The 26,798-nt window shown below is 36.5% G+C and overlaps 1 protein-coding gene across 1 annotated transcript in view; it reads left to right on the plus strand.

The window, feature by feature from the left end:
- Positions 1-26,798, plus strand: part of LOC129504519 (translation initiation factor IF-2-like) — a 156,355-nt gene that overhangs the window by 117,808 nt on the left and 11,749 nt on the right. Inside the window, exon 4 of the mRNA XM_055317236.1 lies at positions 6,128-6,176. The gene's annotated coding sequence lies outside the window, so the exon portion shown is untranslated. The remainder of the gene's footprint in view (positions 1-6,127; positions 6,177-26,798) is intronic.

Below are 26,798 nucleotides of genomic sequence, written 5' to 3' on the forward strand. Positions count from 1 at the left end.
CTATGCTTGAGGCTAGCCAAACTAAACCCTTTTTATTAGGGGCTCCTTGAAAATTCATATTGTTTTCTGATGTTTTGTTGGCCATGAACTTCCTAATATTAAATTCAGAACGATAACGAGCTACTAAGCTTGTCAAAGTTTAGGCTTTGACAATGCTGATACTTTTTAATGTTTTTAATACCCAGCCAAGCATTTGTATTACATCTCCTAAATGCATTCTTGAATGAAATTTCTAAGTTCTTCTCCCACTTTTGAAGTAGATCAGCAAAATGGGAAAATTTTACATTTTATGGTTTGTATGGCAGCCCAGGCACCTTGTAGATTTCAATAAATGCTTGTCAACCATGCCATTTTAAAAAGCAGGCTGTTTAAAAAGGTCAGTGGAAGAACAAATTGTCAGAGGTGAATGGAAGTAATCCCTTTTCTTTCTTTCTTTCTTTCTTTCTTTCTTTCTTTCTTTCTTTCTTTTTCTTTCTTTCTTATTCTTTCTTTCTTCTTTCTTTCTTTCTTTCTTTCTTTCTTTCTTTCTTTCTCTCTCTCTCTCTCTCTCTTTCTTTCTTTCTTTCTTTCTTTTCTTTCTTTCTTTCTTTCTTTCTTCTTTCTTTCTTTCTTTCCCCAAAGCAATCCCTTTTCTTATATGGGATTCAAGACCTTCTGTTCTGGTGTTTAGATAATTCAGATGCTGTGTTCCATCCAAGTTGCTTTGACCTGGGTTCTGATTTTTTTTCATGCTTTTTTCCCTGTTTCACTGTATTCTATTTAGGATTCTAGGTTAGAAGACATATAATATGAAAGGAAAAGTACCTATAAAGGGTTTGAAGCATTTCAGATGATGAAAAGAAGAACTTTTGGTAGAGGTGAAGGTTAGAGAAGGCTTTATTAAAAAATCAAGGCCAGGAGGAAAAAGACCTGAGCTGATAGTAATATACTCTGAAGTTACAAATCAGTGTTTGGCATAACTAGGTATTTAGTAAACTGAATAGATAATCTTCTAGGAAGATACTTTAAAGTCAAGTTTAAGGACACATAAATTACATACCTCATAAAATTTTTTTAGGTGTTAGCCATTAGTTACTAGAACATATTTTCTGTCATTTACCAGCTTAAAAATAGTCCTCTTTTTTGGAGCACACACTAAAAAGATTGAAAGAAAGAAAAAAATACCTTCCATCAGTCCTTCAAACAAACTATAAGTCAACATTACATTGACTAAGAAGAACCTGCAAAGCATCTATCTCATGTGTATTTTTTGCCACATCTCTCATTCAGATTGATACTTTTTTCTAGGCAGTTCAAAGAATTATAACATTCAGTCTGTGTTTTAAATTATTTATGATTGAACTTAGCCAAAATAAATGCCTTCCAAGTGAGATATGTGCAGAATTCCTCTTAAATACTTAAGAGACTCAATAGCTTACTAGATAGAACACAGTGACCAGCAAAAATAAAGGCTTTGTGTGTCTCCAGTGCTTTACATGTTCAAATTTAAATGATGTTCTAGTTATAGTCCCCTTGATGTCCAAACCTCCCTCAAGGGTCGGTGATACAGATCTGTAGGGTCATCACACTGACCTCAGAAACTACCAAGAGTAAGAGAGGACAAAGGCTGGGGACAAACTTTGTTCAAAGGAGATGACTAAACTACCTATATTTATGATTAAACTAGAGGACAATACTGTGGTCCAGAACAGAATTTTGAGCAAAATGATGAGAATCTAGGTCAGAAATGGAACAGGAGGCAAGGTCTAGTGAAGTAGTCCAGTGTAAGTCTGTGAACTGAGCTGTTATGAGTCTGAGGGTGTTTCTATGGATACCTACCACATGACTTCATCTTGGTTTACAGACAAGGGGTAAGACCAGAGAAATCACTAGTGATAGACAAACTGGGCAGCTGGCCCTGTGATAACCAGCTAGTCTTTCTGAATATCGTCTCAGAATATCACCCTAATGAATTAATTTAAAACTCTCTGTTATCTGGGGTGCCTGAGTGGCTCAGTCAGTTAAGTATCTGCCTTCAGCTCAGGTCATGATCTCAGAGTCCTGAGATTGAGCCCTGTGGCTGGGCTTGCACTCAGCAGGGAGTCTGCTTGACCCTCTCCCACCCTCTCCCTCTGCCGTTCCTCCTCTCTTTGCCCCTCCCTCCACTTCCACCCCCTCATGCTCTCTAAATAAATAAATAAATAAAAAAATAAATAAATAAATAAATAAAATCTTTAAAAAAAACTCTATTATCTGATTTTGAAGTCCCCACCTCTGTCTTTTAAGTTACTTTAACTAAACTACTTATATAGTTCTCACCTTTTTGAGAACCTAACACTCCACTTGCCTTTTTCTGTCTGGTAACTCCTATTCATCCTTCTTTAGCCAGCTCAAGCAACACATTCCAAATAGTCCTAGGCTGGTTTGGGTAATCCTGGGTTCTTCCATAGAATCTTATGCCCAGGTGATTTTGGTGTACATAAATGATTAAGGCCATATCTCCATGGTTATCATATTTATTGTAATTATCTCTGTGTGTAACTTCCTCTATCTCAGTTGAGCACACTTTCAGTGAAGAATCAATGTTTTAATCATCATCAAATTCTTAGAATCTAGTTTAATGCTTGCAATATGGTGCATACAAGCATATATTTATTGATTCAGTTAATGAATATTGGCATTAGACTATTTCTATGAAAAAAAAAACTGTACAAAATTTATTAGTTTAGCCCAAAGGCATAGCATTTAAAAGCAGATGAGAGTCATTGCTTATTACAACATGTTACTTTTATGTTTAATACTCCTGCTAAAGGCCCTTGAAAATTATGAAAACTTTGTAAACCTCATCCTAATCTTCTGTCTCTATCTACTTTCTTCCTCCACAGATTATTCCATTTTTCTCTTCTCTCTGTCCTCTAGCTCTTTCTTTTCTCTTAATTCTCTCACAGTGAGAATTTGTAGTAATAGAGAATTTTTAATTACTTTTATTGGGGTATAATTTGCATAAAGTAAAATATATCTTCGGTGAGTTTTGATATATGTCTGTGGCCATCGAACCACTGCCACAATCAAGTTCGAGGACATTTCCATAAGCCCCAAATTTCCCTCATGATACTGTTTTACATTCCTTGCCCCTCCCCCTCAGCCTCTGGGAAACACTGATTTGCTTTCTATTGTCATAGATTTGATTTGTCCTTTCTAGAATTTCATAAATACAGTTATACACTAAGTACTCTTTATGAGTGCTTGTCATAGTTTTAAGATTCATCTATGTTGTGTGTTTCAGTAGTTCATTACTATTTATTATTGATTAGTATTCCTTTGTATGGATATGCTACAGTGTGTTTATTCATTCAATTATTTACACAGGTTGTTTTCCTGTTTCTGAGTATTATGAATAAAGCTACTCTGAACATTTGTACTTAAGTCTTTGTGTGGACATATGTTTTCATTTTTCTTAGGTAATTACCCATGAGTTGAATTACTGGGTATATGATAAATTTAAATTTTTTATAAGAAACTGTCACACTTTTCCAAAGTGGTTGTGCCACTTACATTCCCATTAGCAATGTATGACAGTTCCAGTTTTTCCATGTCCCCATTGACACTTTATATTGTTAATTTTTATATATTCAGTCATTCTAGTAAGTTTGTAATGTGATATCTTATGGTTATTTGTTCTGCATTTCTCTGATGTCTAATGATATGACCATCTCTTCATGTGCTTATTGGTCATTTTATACATTTTATTTTAATTTATTTTTAAAGATTTTTATTTATTTATTCATGAGAGACACAAAGAGAGAGGCAGAGACATAGGCAAAGGGAGAAGCAGACTCTCTGTGGGGAGCCTGATGCGGGACTCAATCCCAGGATCTCAGAATCACAACCTGAGTTGAAGGCAGACACTCAACCACTGGGCCGCCCAGATGCCCTCATTTTATACATTTTAAATGGCCTATTCTAATCTTTTATCTATTTAAAGTATATTTAGTTTATTAATACTATTGTGAATTATAAGAGATCTTTATATGTCAGCAATACATAATTTGTTTTTAATTTAAAACTTTTGTTTTTCTGTTTAATCAGAGTGGACAAATCCCTGATTTAATTCAACAATTCCTGTACTTTTGCTTATATCTAAGTCAAGTGCAACAATTAGCCAAGTGGAAAATATATCATGTGGCCAGAAACTTCTGTAAGACACTTCTTGATAATTGTCTTTTACCTTTGCAAAGGATCTGAACCTATTATAAGTATTGTATAGTAATATAATCAAGAGAAATACATCAGTCAATAAGTAGTTTACACAAGCCAGCTGTCCCACATGGCTTGAATGATTTGATAATACTCTTGTATAGCAAATAGAGAATTTGATTATAAAAAACAAGATAGCACATAAATTTGTACAGCTAAATTGGCAAGCAATGTAATAGTATTGAAATATATGTAAAAATAAATGCACATAAAGCCTGGGGTAAGAATTATCTCTCTGTCCTTTTGGAGTGCAAACTTAAGTCACTGTGATACCTCAGTCTCATCATCAACGTCTAGATATAGTATATTCTTGATATTTGTTGTAGTTATGTTGTATAAAGTTGCTGTAAACACTGAATTAGCACACATATTGAATTAGCTCCTAGGGAAGACAAGCAAGAAAACAAATAAATTTATAAGTTCACATACTGTATATACTGTATAATCTTTAACCCTAAAAGTGACTCACCCATTCTAGATGCCATTCTCTTCATTTTACAAAATAGAAACCAAGATATAGAAGTGTTAAGTGACTTGTCTGAGGCTGTCCCACTAACAGGTGCCAGAGCTGGGATTCAAACTCCATTCAACTGGCTCCAGAGCCAGAACTCCCCACATCACACTGCACTGCCCTTACCATCTCCATCCTCTGGTCATCTCTTCATTAGCGTGAACAAGAAAGGAGAGCATTGTCTTTGACCTCAGCTGAAAATTAGTGCTTTGAACAGCCTAAATATTTTACTGGCCTGAGCATGTTCATGGGTTATCACAAAAGTGATAGGAATATTGATTTTGGGGTTCACAAATAAATTTTGGAAAGCAGGTGAATTCACAATTATAGGATCTTTGAAAAGTGAAGGTTGAATATACATGAGAGCATAAATGCAGAGATTCACATACATACAATTATATGCAGTTTTAGGAGGGTAGAAGTGGGGAAGGGCAGGGTATCAGGATGGCAGACAATGGTCTCTGAACTCTTTCATTCTGCCTTAAATTGGATGTTGGTAAGATTTTTTGATCATTTTTTAGATCTCTGACTTACGTCCTGACTATGTCTAAATGGCTAATTGACTATTCGTGGGTCAAAAATGAAGGAATCAGTTGGCTAACAGAGTTACAAAATCAGGGTCATATATATATATATCTAATTATTTAGTTGTCTTTTATATAACCTCACATCTCAAGTTAAGCAAATGTTGGTAGATTTGGTCAGTCATATTGATATAATTTGAATCACAAAGGATAGAAGAATTTCAGTAGTTATCATACCTTTACTTTTTTATTTCTTTATTTGAGGTCATTAAAGGTCTATATAAGATGATTCCAACTATTTCCATAGCTCAGTTTGAGAAATGAGGTAATGACATTTGGCAGAAACATTAAAGCTATACTAACTTCATACAACTGCTAACTCTGAGAATATTATTCCAGACAACTTGGACATAGGAAGCAATTGGAAGAACTCAGTGAATCACAGAACTGGAGCTGGTGAAAGTTTCTCAAGGTGGAAAATCATTTAGGTGTAAAATCTATTGTTTTAGATTTTTTTCCCTCATCCTTGTATCCTTCACTTAATACTTTTGAAAAAGAGAATTATTTTTGGAACAAGACTTTTTTCACTAAATTTTTATTCTTTCTAGAATGTGTTGGCTGTAATTTGAATGGATGAATGAATGAATGAATGAATGACTTTGCTGGCTTGTTATTTTAAAAGTAAAAAATTGCCATGGCAATGTATAAATCATAGGGAATAGAATACCATTTTTAACCTGTAGGTTGAGTATTTAATAATTTAATTTTATTTAGTAAACATTCATTCAATATTTGAGGGACATTTCTAGACATTAGGGATATTGAAAATTAATAATGTGTTGTCTCTGGCTTTCAGGGATTTACATTCCAGTGAGATGATTGTAGAAAATGCTCTGTAGAGTGTGGTAAGTGTTCTATTGGTATCACAAGCCAATATCTCTCTCTTTTTTTTTTTTCTATGTGTAGAGCCAGTATATCTCATATGAGCTATAGTAGCAGCTAAAGCCATGGATAAAGTTTCACAGAGAATTTTAAAAAATTCATGAGGCATAGAATGGAAAGTTGGTTTAGATGGGAGGCATTTTAGACAAAGGGAACATTTAAAAAACACAAAGCATAAAAGGTACTGTGTTTGGGATTATGCACTATAATGTTATGATACATGAGGAGGAGTTTTTATAGGAGATGAAACTGGAAAAAATAAGTTGGGGTAAAATTGAAAGTAGTTTTAACAGCCATATTAAGAAGTATAAATTTAATCTAAAGCAACATGAAGACCTCAAGGATCTTTAAATGATAGTGGACCCAGTCCTATTTTTTTTTTTTTGAGATAATTCTAATGATATTGTAAGGGATGGATTCAAAAGAGGAAAACTAGGAACAAGGAGACCAGTTTTGAGGCTGTTACACTGTTCAGTAGGAGAGGATGAGGATCTCAGCTAGGGCTATTGGAAAGGAAATAAAGAGAAGGGAACAGATGGGAGAAAAATTGTTTACATAGAATTGTCTGGGAGCAATAATGGTCTATCATAGTAATGAGAGGCTGAGGAACCAGGGAATATTTGAGAAAGCATTCATAATAGAAGCCATTTGACTGAGCAAGGGCAAGAAGATGCAAAGTGTAGTTTTGTTTGTTTTGGTTGAGAAAGAAGGACAGTTTTCACTTTTTTTTAGAAAGACAAATTTTGTTTTTGTGGTTTTAAGATTGGGTCAAAAAGTGCTCCGAGAGAGAAGGATTAGAATAAGTAGGGGAAAAAGACATCAAGCAACCCCTCTTGGTCTCTCGTTAGCTGTAGATTGGTCCAGGCCATACAGAAGTGTATGAGCAACAGTCTAGAATCAATGTTCAATTGGTCTACTTGGCACATATATTTCTGTGATTTTTTTTATCATAATACCTTGCTATTGGCCTGTATTGGCCTTTATTTGCTGTTTTCTCTTACCTGGTTCTGGCCTAGTCTACTTCATCACCTATGACTTCTCTCCTTGAAGTCTGTTTACATTAATCTGATTATAGTGAGCCGGATGAGAAAAATGAAATTTATTAGGAGAGTACGGAGGTGTTTCATAGAACTCCAAGGCAGGCAGGAGAATCCTTACTTGATGTATCTGCAACTTTTTTTTGTCTCTGCAGAACGGAGCAAGTGTGATAGGTAGAAGATGCCAACCCACAGTACCCAAGTTTCATGTATATGTAGTCTAGTTACATGAAAAAAAAACTACTTTCTCTCAGCCAGTTCCAAAAAATCAATCTCAGAACTTTTTGTAATCTTGTCACCTCTTAGTCTTCTAACAGTAGAGATATTGTTCCAATTCTGTAGAAAATGATATGTTTTCATTGGAATAATGATCTAAAATATAGATTAATTACAACCTGGGATTCTAGGCTTTCCTGTAACTAATACATTGAAAATAAGCCTTTTATTTGTCCACATGAACCTAAAGTAACACAGAAATTTCTTCTAAGAGTCTCTAGTACACTGTGCTGTGGCCAGGCTACAAGGTTCAGTTAAATGACTGATGTATTTGTCCACAATAATTGGTGATGTTTGCAATATTTGCTAGGTCTCAACAGGACACCTTGATTTGAGACTGAGACTGAATTTCAGAATTTTCCCCATCTATCCCTTTCTCTCATAACTTGGCTCATGTATCAGATGGTTATAGACATATGGACTTCAAACTCTAATATCTCCTATATTCAGTTTCTTTTAACTCATAAAAAAACAAAGAAACTGGGAGTAGGAGAAAACTTCTGGGATAACTTAAGTTTGAGGAAGGAGGAGGCCTCGTTTCATCATATCAGGGACATATTACCGGAGGTCACAAGGCAATAAGTCAATTATTACAGTTAACTTGTATTTATGTGAAATATAAGTAAACAATAGTATTAGAAATGATGTTTGGGAAACAACTTTTCAATCTCCTTAAAAAATATGTTGGTAGATATAATTTGCCATTAAAATAAAGGGGACTGGCACCATAGTATAGTGCCTCTTCCTTTTGTGACAAGTCAAGTCTCATAATGCAGAAAATTAACAATATTATAAAATTAAAAGTCAATACATAAGTCAACAGATACTTGTACCTGAAAGAAGGACAGAAGAAAATCAATCCTTAGACATACTTTTAAGTTCCTTATATGCGATATATTTATATTTTATTGATTGAGTTTATCTCCACGCTCCACTTACGCTATCCCCATCCCAAATGGGAAGAGAAAGGATACAAAAGATGAACTACTTGCAGGGAGATCTGATCTGACTCATCCACAAAATCACAGATGCTTTAGTCTGGATAAGGCTTTTAATATGGCAGAAACTTTTTGTGCTGTGATTCTGGTTTTGTTTATTTATAAAATGTCCAAACGGATGTCCAGTGATCTAATGATGTGTCAGCACCAGCTTCATGACGTGCAGAGGCAGGCCCCCATGTCAGGAACACAGGTCCTTTGGGGAGACCCTGGAGAGTTTCTTGCTTCCTAAAAGGCCTGGAGGTGGCTCACATTGCTCTTACCATCCTTTTTCCCCCACCTCAGGTAAGTTCAGGAAACCACACCCAATTTCTGAGGAACTGAGTGAAGGTGACAGGCAGTGGAAATCTGGCTTTGCAGCTAGGTATTGTGTTGTGCATGTTTTGGGTGAAGTTCACCTTTGGCCATTTATAAGGACAATTGAATTTAGAGGAGAAAGTGTATTTCAAATTTTACATTTGAAAGTTACATTAACTTAGGTGCCAGGGTGGCTCTGTTGGTTAAGCGTCTGCCTTTGGCTCAGCTCATGATCCCAAGGTCCAGCCCTGCATTGGGCTCCCTGCTTAGGGAGGAGTCTACTTCTCCTTCTCCCTCTGTCCTCCTCCTGGTGGTGCTCTCTTTCTTTCTCTTTGTCAAAGAAATCATTAAATCTTTAAACAAAAAATAAAAAGGTCACATTAACTTAAAAGCAGATGCCCTTGCATACTTTCCTTGAATTTCAAGAATACAACCGACAATCAGAACAATCAGAACTGAAGAACAAGAGTGCGGCAAAAGAAAGCAAGAAAGTATGCGACCATGAAGCGAATGCTTAGTCTCTGAGATCAGAGGCTTAAAGAGAAGGATAGATTAAAACCTAATAAAAAAGAAAAGAAAGATCCCACTGCACTCAAGGAAAGAGAAGTCCCCCAACATCCTTCCTGCTTATTCTTCCAATATAACACACAGCTGGGCCCACCTTACCACATCCTGGTTGATACCAACTTTATCAACTTTTCCATTAAAGCCAAACTTGACTTAGTACAGTCAATGATGGACTGTCTGTATGCCAAGTGTATCCCTTGTATAACTGTGTAATGGCTGAAATTGAGAAACTGAGGCAAAAATATCGAGTGGCTCTAAGGATTGCCAAGGATCCAAGATTTGAACGATTGCCATGCACACACAAAGGAACCTATGCAGATGACTGCTAGTACGTAAAGTTGTGGAAAGATGCTATTGGGGTGTTCTTTGTGGAAATAAGGACGGTTTATTTGGGTGACTGTAAGGTGACAGGGTCGGGAAAATTGATGGGTATGGGAGAGGAGGGAGGGAGGGAGGGAGGGAGGAGGGGAGGAGGGAGGGAGGGAGGGAGGGAGGGAGGGAGGAGGGGGAGGAGGGAGGGAGGGAGGGAGGGGGGGGGAGGGGGAGGCGAGGGAGGGAGGGGAGGGAGGGAGGGGGGAGCGGAAGGGAGGGAGGAGGGGGGGAGGGGGGGAGGGAGGAGAGCGGAGAGGCTGGAGGGAGTCTTTAGAATAGGAGACAGACGAGAGAGGCCAGAAGAAGAAGCGACAAAGGCAGAGGGGATAAGAAACCAGAAGATGAAGGCTCCCAAGCGGGGAGGGGAGCCCTGACGTGGGGACTACGATCCCGGCGTCTCAATGTACCTTTTCCCCTCTGCCCACAAGATATGCCATCCTGCCACTCTAGTACACTACAATCGGGCTGCTGCAGCATCTTTATGATGTGAAACCTGGGTGGTCCAACTGCAGGTACTTGGAGTTTATTTGGGGTTATATTATGGTGAGGCAGGAATGTGGTTTTGGGTGAAAGATGATGGGAGTTGGCGGTTTTGTGGTGTGGGGGGGAGGCACAGGAGTGTGTAATTAGGGGGAGGGGTGGAATGGGAGTTGTGTTGTGGAGTGCTGGTGGATGTTGGCGGAGGTAAAATGGGGGAGAGGGGACTTGAGAAGGTGGTGGGGGATTCGTGAGATGGGGTGGGTGGGGGGGTTTTTATGTGCTGTGGGTTGCATGTGGATGGTGGGGTTCGATTATTGTATTGTTTTGATGAGGGGATGGCGGGGTGTTGGGGTGGGAGGGGTGAGGTAAGGGTAGAATTATATTAATGGTTTTTTGGTATGTGTTGGATTAGTTTTTTGTTCTATCATAGTATCGGGTTGGTTCGAGATTATGGATGGATAGGTTGGGGGGTGTATACTAAGGTTTAAAGTGACGTGTAGGGGTGACGCTGTGCCATTTCCCGGGGCTATAATAACAATACAGAATGAGGGATCCTGACTTAGACAGAAATGATTAAGAAACACCATGCAAATGATAGCTAGGAGATACCTAGTAAAGAGACAGAAGATAGAGCAAAGAACTCCAGGCAGAGGACCTGATGAAGAGTCAAAGATGGGAAAGGTCATAGGGGATGAAAGAACTAAAGACCAGAAATAATTGGAGTAGTAAAAGCAAAAGTGGGGAGATGGGATAGGTGAGGCAAGAGAGGTGGGCAGATCATGCAGTTTGCTGTTGATCATTTGAGGATTGTGGTTTCTTAATCGAAGAACAATGTGAAGCCATGGAAAGATTTTCGGTAGTATATTGTCTATTTGCAGGATGATTGTTTAAAAAAATAAAATCATGATTTTCATACAAATATAAAATAAACGCATGTCAGAGATATTATTTAATCATTAATTAATGATGTTCCAAGTGATTGAAAGGAGAATCCAAAAGCAGATATATATATATACACACACACACACCCATAGACTATCAGGAATGCTGAAATGCCATATTATAGTCATCGAGGAGTCAATTCAGCTTACATTCAGCTTATGAAGTTTGGATCAGCGGGACTCTATCCTGAGCCATTTTTCATTTCTATGTCTATAATCTTGCTTTGGTTGATCTTATTTACTAACATAACCTTTATGTGCCATCTACCCGCTGAATACTATCAAATTCTTAACACTTACAGTAATTCCACTGACTTGTCTTCTGGTTGGTTCAAAATTAAGGTGTAGCAAACAGAAATTGTGATCACTGTTTCCTTCTCCATATGCCAGTGGCTCTCCCCCCAGATCTCCCTAATTTTGTCCACAGTACTTCTTTGCATTGGAAAGTCATGCCAGAAAGAAGAAGCCATCTCCAATGCCCCTCTCTCCTCTATTTCATATCAAATCTAGCACACACATACACTTCTTTCCATACCCTTTCCCACTGTTCTGATTCACAACAGTATTGTCTCTTCAGTGTAGTCCATTTTCTTTTCTTGATATATAATTCATATATCATTAAATTCACTCCGTTAAAGTATACAATTGAATGGTTTTTATTGTATTCACATTTCTGTGCAGCCACCCTCAAACTCCAAGTTTAGAACATTTTCATCACCCTAAAAATAAATTCCTAATGCATTAGCCGTCACTCTGCATATCCATCCCTACCCTCTCCTAGCCTCAGGCACCAATAATCTTTTTTTTTTTTGCACTTAAAAATTTTATTTACGTTTTAATAATTAACATATAACGTATTCCTGGTTTCAGAGGTAGAGGTCCATAATTCATCTGTCTTATATAACACCCAGTGCTCATTACATCAAGTGTCTTCCCTAATATCCATCACCCAGTTATCCCATCCCCCCATCCTCCTCCCCTCCCACAACCCTCAGTATTCTTTTTTTTTTTTTGTATTTTTTTATTGGAGTTCGATTTGCCAACATATACAATAACTACCAGTGCTCATCCCGTCAAGTGCCCCCCTCAGTGCCCATCACCTAGTCACCCCATCCCCCCACCAACCTCCCCTTCCACTACCCCTTGTTCATTTCCCAGAATTAGGAGACTCCAATGTTCTGTCACCCTCACTGATATTTCCCACTCATTTTCTCTGCTTTCCCCTTTATTCCCTTTCACTATTTTTTATATTTCCCAAATGAATGAGACCATAAAATGTTTGTCCTTCTCCGATTGACTTACTTCACTCAGCATAATACCCTCCAGTTCTATGTGGATACATTGAAGCAAATGGTGGGTATTTGTCATTTCTAATGGCTGAAAAATAGTCCATTGTATATATAGACCACAGCTTCTTTATCCATTCATCTTTTGATCGACACCGAGGCTCCTTCCACAGTTTGGCTATTGTGGACGTTGCTGCTATAAACATTGGGGTGCAGGTGTCCTGCCATTTCACTGCATCTGTATCTTTGGGATAAATCCCCAGCAGTGCAATTGCTGGGTCGTAGGGTAGCTGTATTTTTAACTCTTTGAGGAACTTCCACACAGTTTTCCAGAGTGGCTGCACCAGTTTACATTCCCACTAACAGTGCAAGAGGGTTCTCCTTTCTCCACATCCTCTCCAACATGTGTTGTTTCCTGTCTTGTTAATGTTCCCCATTCTCACTGGTGTGAGAGGGTATCTCATTGTGGTTTTGATTTGTATTTCCCTGATGGCAAGTGATGCAGAGCATTTTCTCCTGTGCTTGTTGGCCGCGTGTATGTCTTCTTTGGTGAAATTTCTGTTCATGTCCTTTGCCCATTTCATGATTGTATTGTTTGTTCCTTTGCTGTTGAGTTTAATAAGTTCTTTATAGATCTTGGATACTAACCCTTTATCTGATAGGACATTTGCGAATATCTTCTCCCATTCTGTAGGTTGTCTTGTAGTTTTCTTGACTGTTTCTTTTGCTGTGCAGAAGCTTTTAATCTTGATTAAGTCCCAATAGTTCATTTTTGCTTTTGTTTCTCTTGCCTTCATAGATATATCTTGCAAGAAGTTGCTGTGGCCGAGTTCAAAAAGGGTGTTGCCTGTGTTCTCTTCTAGGATTTTGATGGATTCTTGTCTCACATTTAGATCTTTCATCCATTTTGGGTGTATCTTTGTGTCTGGTGTAAGAGAATGGTCTAGTTTCATTCTTCTGCACGTGGCTGTCCAATTTTCCCAGCACCATTTATTGAAGAGACTGTCCTTTTTCCAGTAGATATTCTTTCCTGCTTTGTCAAATATTAGTTGCCCATAGAGTTGAGGGCCCATTTCTGGGTTCTCTCTTCTGTTCCATTGATCTATGTGTCTTTTTTTGTGCCAATACCATTCTGTCTTGATCACAGCTTTATAGTACAACTTGAAATCTGGCATTGTGATGTCCCGGCTCTGGTTTTCTTTTTCAATAGTCCCCTGGCTATTTGGGGTCTTTTCTGATTCCACACAAATCTTAAGATTATTTTTTCCAACTCTCTGACGAAAATCCATGGTATTTTGATAGGGATTGCATTAAATGTGTAAATAGGCACCAATAATCTACCGTCTGTTTTTGTACATTTGCTTTTCCTGGCCATTTCATATAAATGGAACTCTATAATATGTGATCCTGTGTTATTGACTCCTTTCATTTAGGATAGTGTTTCAAGGTTCATCCACATTGTACCGTGTATCAGTACTTAATTACTTTATATAGGTGAATAATACTCCATTGGATGGATATAACACATTTTACATGTTCATTCATCACTTGATAGACATTTGGGTTATTTTCACTTTTGACTATTTTGAATAATGCTGCTGTGAACATTTGCATACATATTTCTGTGTGAACATTTGTTTTCATTTGTATTGGATATAGATCTTGAAGTGGAATTGTTGGGTGATATGGTAACCCTATGTTTAACTTTTTGAGGAACTGCTAAATTCTGTTACAAAATCACTACACCAGATTTGCATTCCTAATAGCAGTGTATGAAGGTTCCAATTTCTCTGTCTTTACCAAAACTTGCTATTATATGATTTTTTATCATAACCATTTAAGATGAGAGAAGATGAATTATAAAGATAAAAACTCATTATAGTTTTGATTTAAATTTTCATAATGATCAATGATGTGAACACTTTTTTCATGTGCTTATTGGCCATTTATATGTCTTATTTGGAGAATATGTGTTGAAATCCTTTACCTACTTTTTAAATAGATAATTAGCACTTTTTTATTGAGTTGTAAGGATTCTTTATGTTATGACTACAAGGTTTTTATCAGATATATGACTTGCAAGTATTTTGTCCCATTCTGTGGACTGTGTTTTCACTTTCTTGTTGGTTTTCATTTGCAGGACAGAAGTTTTAAAATTTTGAATACTTTAACATAATTTTCTTTTGTTTTTTTTATGCTTTTGGTATTATATCTAAGAAACTATTGCTTAATCCAAAGTTATGAATATTTACTCCAAGTTTTATTATAAAAGTTTTATATACTTAGTTCTTACATTTAGATTAGTGATTCATTTTGAGTTAATTTTAGTTTTAATTTAAAATAAGGATTTATTGTCATTCATTTGCCTGTGGATATTCATTTGTCCTGGCATTATTTGTTGAAAATGTTATTATTTCCCTGTTGAAATAGTCTTTGTACCCTTTTCAAAAATCAGATGACCCCAAAATGTATGGATTTATTCCAGAACTTTCAATTCCATTCATTATACTATATGTCTATCTTTATGGCAGTACCATACTGTCTTGATTATTATAGTTTTACGATAAGATTTGAGATTGAAAAGTGTGAGTACTCCAAATTTGTTCTTCTTTTTTGATACTATTTTATCAAATTTGTGTCCCTTGCATTTCCGTATAAATTTTAGGACAAATTTGTCAATCTCTGCAGCAAAGACAGATAGGATTTTGACAGAGATTGTGTTAATCTGTGGATCTGTTTGGAGAATATTGTTGCCTTAATAATATTAAGTTTTCTGATTCTGTGAGGTTTGTTTTCATTTATTTGAATATTCTTTAATTCAAATTGCAAATAAACCTATTAAAATTATGACAATAATGTGATTATCTTTCACATCCTCCAGAATGGTAAATATTATATAATGTCTGGTAACTCTAAGGGTTGGTGAGGATATGGGAAAGGGGTTCAGTTAAGGACTAAGATTAAAGTATAAATTAGCATAACGCAATTGGAGAGCCATTAATCAAAATCTAATAAAATTAAAGATGCACATGCCTTACATTCAGCTAGTATATCTGCCCTAGATGTACCTATCTACCCTTAGGAACTCTCATATGTTACAGAAAAAGGCATGCAAAAAATATTATTGTAAGTTATTAGTAATAAAAAATGGGAAATTATGTAATTACCCATCAATCTAAGAACTAATAAATAAACAGGTTTATGATTACTATGGAACACTTCACAAAAAAATGAAATAAATGAATAATATACAAGCAGTCAACATGTATAAATATCCAACTTACTGTGTTTTTAAGTATATAACAAAAGGTTTGATACAGCATATTTCTTAATATAAATAAAAACAACCAAAACGTTAGTAAAGGTTGTTAATAAATGTATGTGTATAATGTATAAATGTATAAAATGTATACAATGTATACAATGTATAAATCAATAAATCAACATATAAATCAATATATAAAAACATACCAACTTCAGAAGAGTGGCTACTTTTGGGGAAGAAAGTAGGAAAATCATGGGGGAATTACTTATTTTTTCTTTAAAATCAAAATAGAAGAAAATGAAGAAAAGTGAAAATGTTACTAAGTGTTTAACCTGACTGTGGCTTCATAGATGTTTATTATGTTACTCTTATGTTTAAAATATCTCAAAATTAGGAATCAAAGAATAATCTGTTTTAAGTACTTTAAAATGATACAGAGGTGTTACTTTATGATTAATATGACTTTAAAGGCTATTACTAGACAATTAGAAACTTATTCTGAGGGCTTTGATTTTATCTATTCTCTGCTTGAAAGATCACAATTATTAAACATATGGTGATTTAAAAGTATAAATATTTATATTTGGCATGTATCAAATAAATATATAAATATACATACCACACATGATAGGATATATGCGTATTTGTATTCACATAGATATATGTTGTTTGTTTATTTTAAGTTTTTATTTAAATTCCAGTTAGTTGAGTGTGCCTGGGTGGCTCAATCAGTTAAGCATCAGACTCTCATATATATATTATATATGTAAATAAATAAATATATATATATTTCTTGGGAGAAAACAGATCATAATTACAGAGTTACTCTAGTTTCTAATGCATCATTATAGCCCATATGAATTTCAAGAGCTTCATTGTTTTCCTTTCCTCAATAGAATTAAAATACCTCTACTTAATTCAAGCTAGATCCTCAGCATGCTCTTAAAAATCACCTGTTCTTCCCAGGGACCAAAATATTGAAGATCATCAGCTTACTTATGAAGCAGTAGACTTTTAGGCTTTTTAGTCCCCTTTATTTTCATGGTTCTATAATGCATTTAAGAATATAATACTCGGGGATCCCTGGGTGGCTCAGCAGTTTGGCGCCTGCCTTTGGCCCAGGGCGCGATCCTGGAGTCCCGGGATTGAGTCCCGCATCGGGCTCCCGGCGTGGAGCCTGCTTCTCCCTCCTCCTGTGTCTCTGCCTCTCTCTCTCTCTCTCTCTGTCTATCATAAATAAATAAATAAATAAATAAATAAATAAATAAATCTTTAAAAAAAAGAATATAATTCTCTTAATGGAAACTAATGAGAATGAAGATACAACCATTCAAAATCTTTGGGACAAAGCAAAAGCAGTCCTAAGGGGGAAATACATCGCAATACAAGCATCCATTCAAAAACTGGAAAGAACTCAAATACAAAACCTAACTTTACACATAAAGGAGCTAGAGAAAAAACAGCAGATAGATCCTACACCCAGCAGAAGAAGAGAGTTAATTAAGATTCGAGCAGAACTCAACGAAATTGAGACCAGAAGAACTGTGGAACAGATCAACAAAACCAGGAGTTGGTTCTTTGAAAGGATTAATAAGATAGATAAACCATTAGCCAGCCTTATTAAAAAGAAGACAGAGAAGACTCAAATTAATAAAATCATGAATGAGAAAGGAGAGATCACTACCAACAAAAGGAAATACGAATGATTTTAAAAACATATTATGAACAGCTATATGCCAATAAATTAGGCAATCTAGAAGAAATGGATGCATTCCTGGAAAGCCACAAACTACCAAAACTGGAACAGGAAGAAACAGAAAACCTGAACAGGCCAATAACCAGGCAGGAAACTGAAGCAGTCATCAAAAACCTCCCAAGACACAAAAGTCCAGGGCCAGATGGCTTCCCAGGGGAATTCTATCAAGCGTTTAAAGAAGAAACCATACCTATTCTACTAAAGCTGTTTGGAAAGATAGAAAGAGATGGAGCACTTCCAAATTCGTTCTATGAGGCCAGCATCCCCTTAATTCCAAAACCAGACAAAGACCCCACCAAAAAAGGAGAATTACAGACCAATATCCCTGATGAACATGGATGCAAAAATTCTCAACAAGATATTAGCCAATAGGATCCAACAGTACATTAAGAAAATTATTCACCATGACCAAGTAGGATTTATCCCTGGGACACAAGCCTGATTCAACACTCGTAAAACAATCAATGTGATTCATCATATCAGCAAGAGAAAAACCAAGAACCATATGATCCTCTCATTAGATGCAGAGAAAGCATTTGACAAAATACAGCATCCATCCCTGATCAAAACTCATCAGAGTGTAGGAATAGAGGGAACATTCCTCAACAACTTAAAAGCTATCTACGAAAAGCCCACAGCAAATATCATTCTCAATGGGGAAGCACTGGGAGACTTTCCCCCAAGATCAGGAACAAGACAGGGATGTCCACTCTCACCACTGCTATTCAACATAGCACTGGAAGTCCTAGCCTCAGCAATCAGACAACAAAAAGACATTAAAGGCATTCAAATTGGCAAAGAAAAGTCAAACTCTCCCTCTTTGCCGATGACATGATACTCTACATAGAAAACCCAAAAGCCTCCACTCCAAGATTGCTAGAACTCATACAGCAATTTGGTAGCATGGCAGGATACAAAATCAATGCCCAGAAATCAATGGCATTTCTATACACTAACAATGAGACTGAAGAAAGAGAAATTAAGGAGTCAATCCCATTTACAATTGCACCCAAAAGCATAAGATACCTAGGAATAAACCTAACCAAATAGGTAAAGGATCTATACCCTAAAAACTACAGAACACTTCTGAAAGAAATTGAGGAAGACACAAAGAGATGGAAAAATATTCCATGCTCATGGATTGGCAGAGTTAATATCGTGAAAATGTCAATGTTACCCAGGGCAATTTACACGTTTAATGCAATCCCTATCAAAATACCATGGACTTTCTTCAGAGAGTTAGAACAAATTATTTTAAGCTTTGTGTGGAATCAGAAAAGACCCCGAATAGCCAGGGGAATTTTAAAAAAGAAAACCATAGCTGGGGGCATCACAATGCCTGATTTCAGGTTGTACTTCAAAGCTGTGGTCATCAAGACAGTGTGGTACTGGCAAAAAAACAGACACATAGATCAATGGAACAGAATAGAGAACCCAGAAGTGGACTCTGAACTTTATGGTCAACTTATATTCGATAAAGGAGGAAAGACTATCCACTGGAAGAAAGACAGTCTCTTCAGTAAATGGTGCTGGGAAAATTGGACATCCACATGCAGAAGAATGAAACTAGACCACTCTCTTGCACCATACACAAGGATAAACTCAAAATGGATGAAAGATCTAAATGTGAGACAAGAATCCATCAAAATCCTAGAGGGGAACACAGGCAACACCCTTTTTGAACTCAGCCACAGTAACTTCTTGCAAGATACATCCACAAAGGTAAAAGAAACAAAGCAAAAATGAACTATTGGGACTTCATCAAGATAAGAAGCTTTTGCACAGCAAAGGATACAGTCAACAAAACTAAAAGACAACCTACAGAATGGGAGAAGATATTTGCAAATGAGGTATCAGATAAAGGGCTAGTTTCCAAGATCTATAAAGAACTTACTAAACTCAACACCAAAGAAACAAACAATCCAATCATGAAATGGCCAAAAGACATGAAGAGAAATCTCACAGAGGAAGACATAGACATGGCCAACATGCACATGAGAAAATGCTCTGCATCACTTGCCATCAGGGAAATACAAATCAAAACCACAATGAGATACCCTCTCACACCAGTGAGAATGGGGAACATTAACAAGGCAGGAAACCACAAATGTCGGAGAGGATGCAGAGAAAAGGGAACCCTCTTGCACTGTTGGTGGGAATGTGAACTGGTGCAGCCACTCTGGAAAACTGTGTGGAGGTTCCTCAAAGAGTTAAAAATAGACCTGCCCTACGACCCAGCAATTGCACTGTTAGGGATTTACCCCAAAGATACAGATGCAATGAAACGCCGGGACACCTGCACCCCAATGTTTCTAGCAGCAATGTCCACAATAGTCAAACTGTGGAAGGAGCCTCGGTGTCCATCGAAAGATGAATGGATAAAGAAGATGTGGTCTATGTATACAATGGAATATTACTCAGCCATTAGAAACGACAAATACCCACCATTTGCTTCAACGTGGATGGAATTGGAAGGTATTATGCTGAGTGAAGTAAGTCAATCGGAGAAGGACAAACAGTGTATGTTCTCATTCATTTGGGGAATATAAGTAATAGTGAAAGGGAATATAAGGGAAGGGGAACAAATGTGTGGGAAATATCAGAAAGGGAGACAGAACATAAAGACTCCTAACTCTGGGAAACGAACTAGGGGTGATGGAAGGGGTGGAGGATGGGGGATGGGGGTGAATGGGTGACAGCAGTGAGGGTGGCACTTGACGGGATGAGGACTGGGTGTTATTCTGTATGTTGGTAAATTGAACACCAATAAAAAATAAATTTATTATTAAAAAAAAGATTATAATTCTTATAGTCGATCCATTTTTTTCTAGTCACTGCAGTGAGAATTTTGGCCTGCTGCTACCTACAATATTCCATTCCAAAGTGGAAATCCTATGGCATAATTTTGGATTGTGTTCCTAGAAATCCATACTCAAGTCAGGTTCTATAGCTTTCTCAATGTTCTTTTAAGCCACAGAAAATCTCTTCTTTATAGCTCTTCTTCTCTTCCCCACTCTTGCCCACCTTCCTCCCACCCTACCCGTGCCTGTTGAGGCAGAATCTACTTCTGTTGCTCATGACAAAGACACTTGACTATTACAATAGAGGTTGAGGATGGGAAAAGAAAATAGAAAAATCACTGATCATAAGAAGACTGAGGTTGGTATAAGGAAGTTGTAGACATTTCAGTACTGGAAGGAAACTGAAGTCTGTTATTGTCAGCAGCACTTGAGTCTAACTTTAAGTAGACTGAGTAGGAATAACTGCATCTTTATGCATACTACTTTAGGGTATGCAGTGACCAGGTAGGTCAGAGTACATCTTAGCGGGTACAGTGAGAACAGGGATCACTGCTCAGACTAAATGGGTTGAGTCATGCAGTCAGAGGAAATGATGAGGACCAGTCACTTCCTACCCTTTGCTGATAGGAAATGTAAGTTTTTCTCATACCTAAAGACCATGTTGGGAAGCAGGAGTTAGAGAAATGAGTATTCTGAATAGACTATTTTCAAATAAAGCCACTAGGATACATTTAGCTGGCAAAATTGGAAAGTCAGATTGAGGTCCAAGATGAAATAAGTAATTTAAAATATAGAAAATCATATTTCTTCATGTCTGAGTGTATAGACTGTAAGTTTCAACCCCTTGGTAGTACATGGTGAGACATTGTCTAATGTCGGTGCAGGAATATATATGTAACTTTAGCTATGGTAGACAAGAACTAAAAATTCAGTTCAAGGTTATCAAATATGTATAATCTTAACCATAGATTTTACTAACAAAAACTGTGGGTTTTTTTTTTGCCAAATTGCATTTTATCTGAAAAGGTAACACAGAAATATTTGTTTACTATGAAGTGAATGATTACAGAAAACGTTGCAAAGCCTATCCTTTGATAACTTTCCATGTAAGGAAGGCACAAACTCTAAGAATACTTGCAATTTTCATAATTATTGCTTTCTGACGTTGAAAAAGCAAACTTGGAATTTTCTTTGTCTGCCTCATCGCCAAAAAAGCTGATAAAAAATGACAACAGATAATCTTCCATTGATTTAAAATTTTCAATCTTTCACTGAATTTAAAAAAAGGGAGATGAGAGAAAGCTAGTAAGATATCACCCCCTTATTTACTAAGAAGTTATCAACAAAATAGGCAGCCTAAATGAAAATATCAAAGCTCTTTTGTTTGAGCTTTTCCAGAGAATAGAGAAATATTTCATATTAATGAGTGAAGGTTTATTGTAAATGTAACCTGTTTATTAAATGAACTGGACTTAATGGTGTACAACTAGAAAATAACTGTCTCTCCCAGCCCCACCCCAGCATCAAATATACTGCATCACATCTCCCTTCCCACACCTGAATGACAGCTCAGGAATATCTCATAATCTTTTATTAACTTTTAGCCTTGAGGATTTTCTTAATGTCTAATAACATACCAAGAACGTATTATTATACTAAGTAATATACTAATTATATATCCAGCTCAGACTAAAGTTTTAATATCATACTCAGTTCAAAGATTCTGCCTCTTTACTTTTTTTTTTAAGATTTTAATTTATTCATGAGACACACACACACACACACAGAGAGAGAGAGAGAGAGAGAGAGAGAGAGGCAGAGACAGGAAGAGGGAGGAGCAGGCACCCTGCAGGGGGACTCAATCCCAGGACCACAGGATCACAACCTGAGCCAAAGGCAGATGCTCAATCACCGAGCCACCCAGCTCCAACTTCCACTGCTTCTTTTCACACAGCTCCATCTTCCACTCTTGCACAGCCAGATCTGGGGCCCAAAGATTACTAGTAATGGTCTCTTCCTGCATCTCTTCTTACTACTCCACTTTCTAGTTCATCCAGAGTCTAGGCAAAGAGAATGGAAGTTAGAGGAAAAGGGATAACACCTTTTACTTAGCTGGATCTCTTCCTCCTTTGGCTCACACTCATTGAACACGAAGCTTTTCTTTATGATAGGAGTCCAAATACTTTCTCTTCAGTGTGATGTATTACTAGGTTTTTCTTAGTCACTCCCTTTTCAACCTTAACCTCCATACTAATGCATTCCCTGATGCAGGCAGCACAGTTTATGGCTAACTTACTGTAATATCCTTTCAGAACCAGCCCTATTGGGTACCTCTTCAGTCTTTTACAGTGGAATTTCTTGCTTATCACCTGCTTTTTGGGGGCAGGGTCTCTCAAGACATTTGAGGTACTTTTGGAAGTGTCTACCTGCCATTTAGCTTTGAGAAAGAGAGGAATATTTAGAAAACTAGGAAAGTACTTTGGCATGAAAGGAACTCTTAAAGTAGATTAGCAGCAATTAAGATTCCACATTAATTTTTTGGGAATCAAAAAACAAGTCCATTTTAGTCTTTCTACTTAATTTTCAGTTCTAAGATTGAAATATTTCTGTATCTGTAGTTTAGAAACTTTTACATTCCTTATATAGAGTTGTTGAATCAGTATATTGTACACATGAAACTAATATAACACTGTTTGATAACTAAACTAGAATTAAAATAAAGATTAAAAAACTGAATTTAAAAAAAGAATGCATGCCAAGAAGAAAATTTTTAAAGATTATTCAATATTACATGGTTTGTATTAGTAACAGTAGAAGAAATACTGCATAGGCCCGTAAATTAGGAATGCTTCAATAAATTACAGCCATTCAGGGGATCCCTGGGTGGCTCAGCGGTTTAGCACCTGCCTCGGCCCAGGGCGTGATCCTGGAATCCTGGGATCCAGTCCCACGTCGGGCTCCCTGCGTGGAGCCTGCTTCTCCCTCTGCCTGTGTCTCTGCCTCTCTCTCTCTCTCTCTCTCTCTCTATCATGAATAAATAAATAAAGTCTTTAAAAAAATACAGCCATTCATTAGATGAAATATTATGTGGCAATTAATAGGACAAGTATATTTAGTTCCTTGAAAAGGATCTCTGAAACTTTTAAAAATATGTAGAAGAGATATATAATGTAAATTTAATCTATCTTTAAATCTGTAAAAAAAAAAAAGGTGGGGGTAGGAGAGAAAAATGCAAAATTGGCCTAAAATCTAAGAGAATAGCAAGTAGTCTGCATTTTTCTTGGAAGAATGGGAAATATGCTTAAGTCTTAAGAAATTTTTGATATGTGTACACGGATTTAAAATATTTCTACTTAAAACATTATATGGTCTCATTCATTTGGGGAATATAAAAAATAGTGAAAGGGAATAAAGGGGAAAGGAGAGAAAATGAGTGAAAAATATCAGTGAGGGTGACAGAACATGAGAGACATCTAACTCTGGGAAATGAACAAAGGGTAGTGGAAAGGGAGGTGGGCAGGGGGTTGGAGTGACTGGGTGATGGGCACTGAGGGGGGCACTTGACGGGATGAGCACTGGTAGTTATGCTATATGTTGGCAAATTGAACTCCAATAAAATAAAATAAAAATATTTCTACTTAATAAACTCACTTTTTGTTTCCTTTTTCACTTTTTTTAATTTTTTAAAAGATTTTATTTATTTATTCATGACAGACTCACAGAGAGAGAGAGGGGGAGAGAGAGAGAGAGAGAGAGAGACAGAGAGGCAGAGACACAGGCAGAGGGAGAAGCAGGCTGCATGCAGGGAGCCTGACACAGGTCTCAATCCCGGGTCTCCAGGATCACACCCCCGGCTGAAGGCGGCGCTAAACCCCTGGGCCACCGGGACTGCCCGCATTTTTCACTTTTAGACCTTGAAGAATTATAAATAATAGGTGACAGTGGGGGGTAAATAAAGTTAAAATTATCTGACAGAGAGTTTCACCTCAGTCATTATTGTTTCCTTTGTACACTTACCTTTTATCATACCCCCTCAAATTCCATCTTTATTGCTACAAGGCACTTTTGCATATTTTTTTCCTCAAAAATTATGCTGCATAGAATGTCTGAAAGAAGAGTATCTGTTATACTCAACTTTGAGGCAGACTACATGCATAAAACTTTCCTGTGGTAAAGCCAGATACAAATACAGAGTGATTAACAGAAATGAGAAACACAGAACTTGACCACATGTATGGAGTTTCTCCTTTCCTGTGGGAATTTATTTAAGCAGGTGATAATTTTTTTGGAAAGAAATCCTCCCACAGTATGAAATGCATTTATCATTCATGTGTCATGGAGACTGTTTACTTGGGCGAGAAATTCTTTTGAGAAATTCAGACTCTAGAACAAAATAAACAACTTAAAATTGAAAATAAATATGCCAGAGGTTGTCTTTTACTTTTTAAAAAATTGTATGCTTAATTTTATTAGCCTTGGAAATATGTGAGTGTATATATACACTATGCTTACTTGTTCAGTACTTTTGCATATGAACATTTTTCTTTCTAATAAACTTAAAGGACATTTTAATATCCATAAAAAGAAATAGTAATTTGTAATATTCTATAGCCTTATTTCTTTCAACTTGAACATAATATGTCTTTAACACCCACTCCAATGCTATAATGAAAATAATATTAATTATAACTCAAATTCTTGAATGCTTTCTGTATGCTAGGAGGTTGTTCATAGCAATTTACATGTATTCAATAATATAATCTTGACAGTAACTATGAAGTAGATGCTAATATTATTTCTGGGTTTTTCAGCTGAGAAAAATGAGGAATGGAGAAAATTTCTCCATTTGTTTGAGAGGGCTAGTGTGACTGAGCCTGTAGTGGAACCAAGCCACATGTCTCCCAATTGTATGTCTTTAAGTTCTACCCTACACTTAACTTGTAAAATGAGAAGTGGATATCAAAAACATTCTGATCAATCAGAGTCAATAATAGTCAGTAGGTATATATTAGGTTTTTTGCTTTAATTTCCACTTTTCATTGGAATTTACACTTTATTTTGATTATTTATTGTTATGGCAACTTTGAGACAAGGCACAGAAAATAAAATAAAGAACTAGAGGAGCATAGTAAAAGCAAGGATTGACAAAGTTATCTCAGGGACTGTTAGCACCACTTATTAAAGATACTTCTTATTCTGACTTATGGAGATTCTGATTTGGCAGGTTTGGGATTTGATATAGTTATATATCTAAATGTTAAATCTCCCCTGGAGGTCTGGGTATGATTTAGATCATAGAATTCCAAATCAAAATTTTTTGAGTTGTTACATGGTTATTATTTCAGTTTCTGAATTTTATATTATTAAACTGTAATCCAAAGTTTTACATTTTAACTCATTTTTTAAAATTTAATTAAATTGATTAATTTGGAGCCTTTTCCATGAAGGGACTAATGTAGTTTTTGCCTTGGAGAGAGCAATGGTTTAATGGAAGTATATAGTTTTTATTTCGTCCATTAAAGCTGCCTTTATTTTCTTTTCATCCTTATGTTTCTGAAACTGCATACCTATTACAGTTGAAGGCTATGTGTAAAGCATATTTCTCTACTTTTCATTATTATTAAATCAGTAATCATTTTGACTTAGGGAAACAGACTGATCCTACTTCCTGTACAGTGCACTTCCTCCCAAGAAATGTAGAAACTCTGCATAATATTTGGCTAGGGAGGCAGAGTTACAAGAGCTGGATATGAGGTCGCAATGGAGACTTTTGAAGCTATGGTCAGTGATTCAGGAGGTTGAGGTTGCATCTTTGGGGCAATAATGAAAAACCCAATCCAGATAGATTACAAAGTCATCACTCCAAATGGCCAGTCTAAGGGGGAATAGAAACACAAAAGCCAGTCTGGGTTAAGAGAATATCTAGTACAGACAGGAAACCTGGGGCTAAAAGAATTTTCTGAGTAGCTAAGGATTGTTAAAAGTTGATTTTATCAGGTACCCACAAGCTTAGCTCTGGATGAAAAGAAAGTCCTGATATAAGTCAGAACTCCATCTAAAGGGTTGTCTTTGCAAAGATGGAGAAGATGAATTGCAATGAATTGTATTGATAAGAATTACTAACCACCTTTTTATTTGTTTCATATAGAAACCAACAACCACTGTTAAAAGTATAATTGAACACGATAGTGCTCATATTCATTTATTCATATATATTCTTAAATTGCTTCCATTCCTCAGTGATAGAAGAGTCGGAAGTGAATTCTGAGCCAATGGAAATTTGTTTTCTGTGACATCAATATTTTATTGATGCAAATGATTTTCACATTGCAAGGGGCTGTGTGTGGCCCCTATAACCCATAATACCTAGTGTTTCCAGGTAGAGAGAACAAATTCTTTCTCCATTACCTTATTTTTTTCTGTTGTAGATCTTGACTACCCATATTAGTGTTGACTGACTTTTCATACCATATTTATCAGATCACATAGCATTTGGAAAATTATGCTTA

The sequence above is a fragment of the Nyctereutes procyonoides genome, unplaced genomic scaffold (assembly GCF_905146905.1).
Source record: "Nyctereutes procyonoides isolate TBG_1078 unplaced genomic scaffold, NYPRO_anot_genome, whole genome shotgun sequence".
In the NCBI taxonomy this organism is placed as follows: domain Eukaryota; kingdom Metazoa; phylum Chordata; class Mammalia; order Carnivora; family Canidae; genus Nyctereutes; species Nyctereutes procyonoides.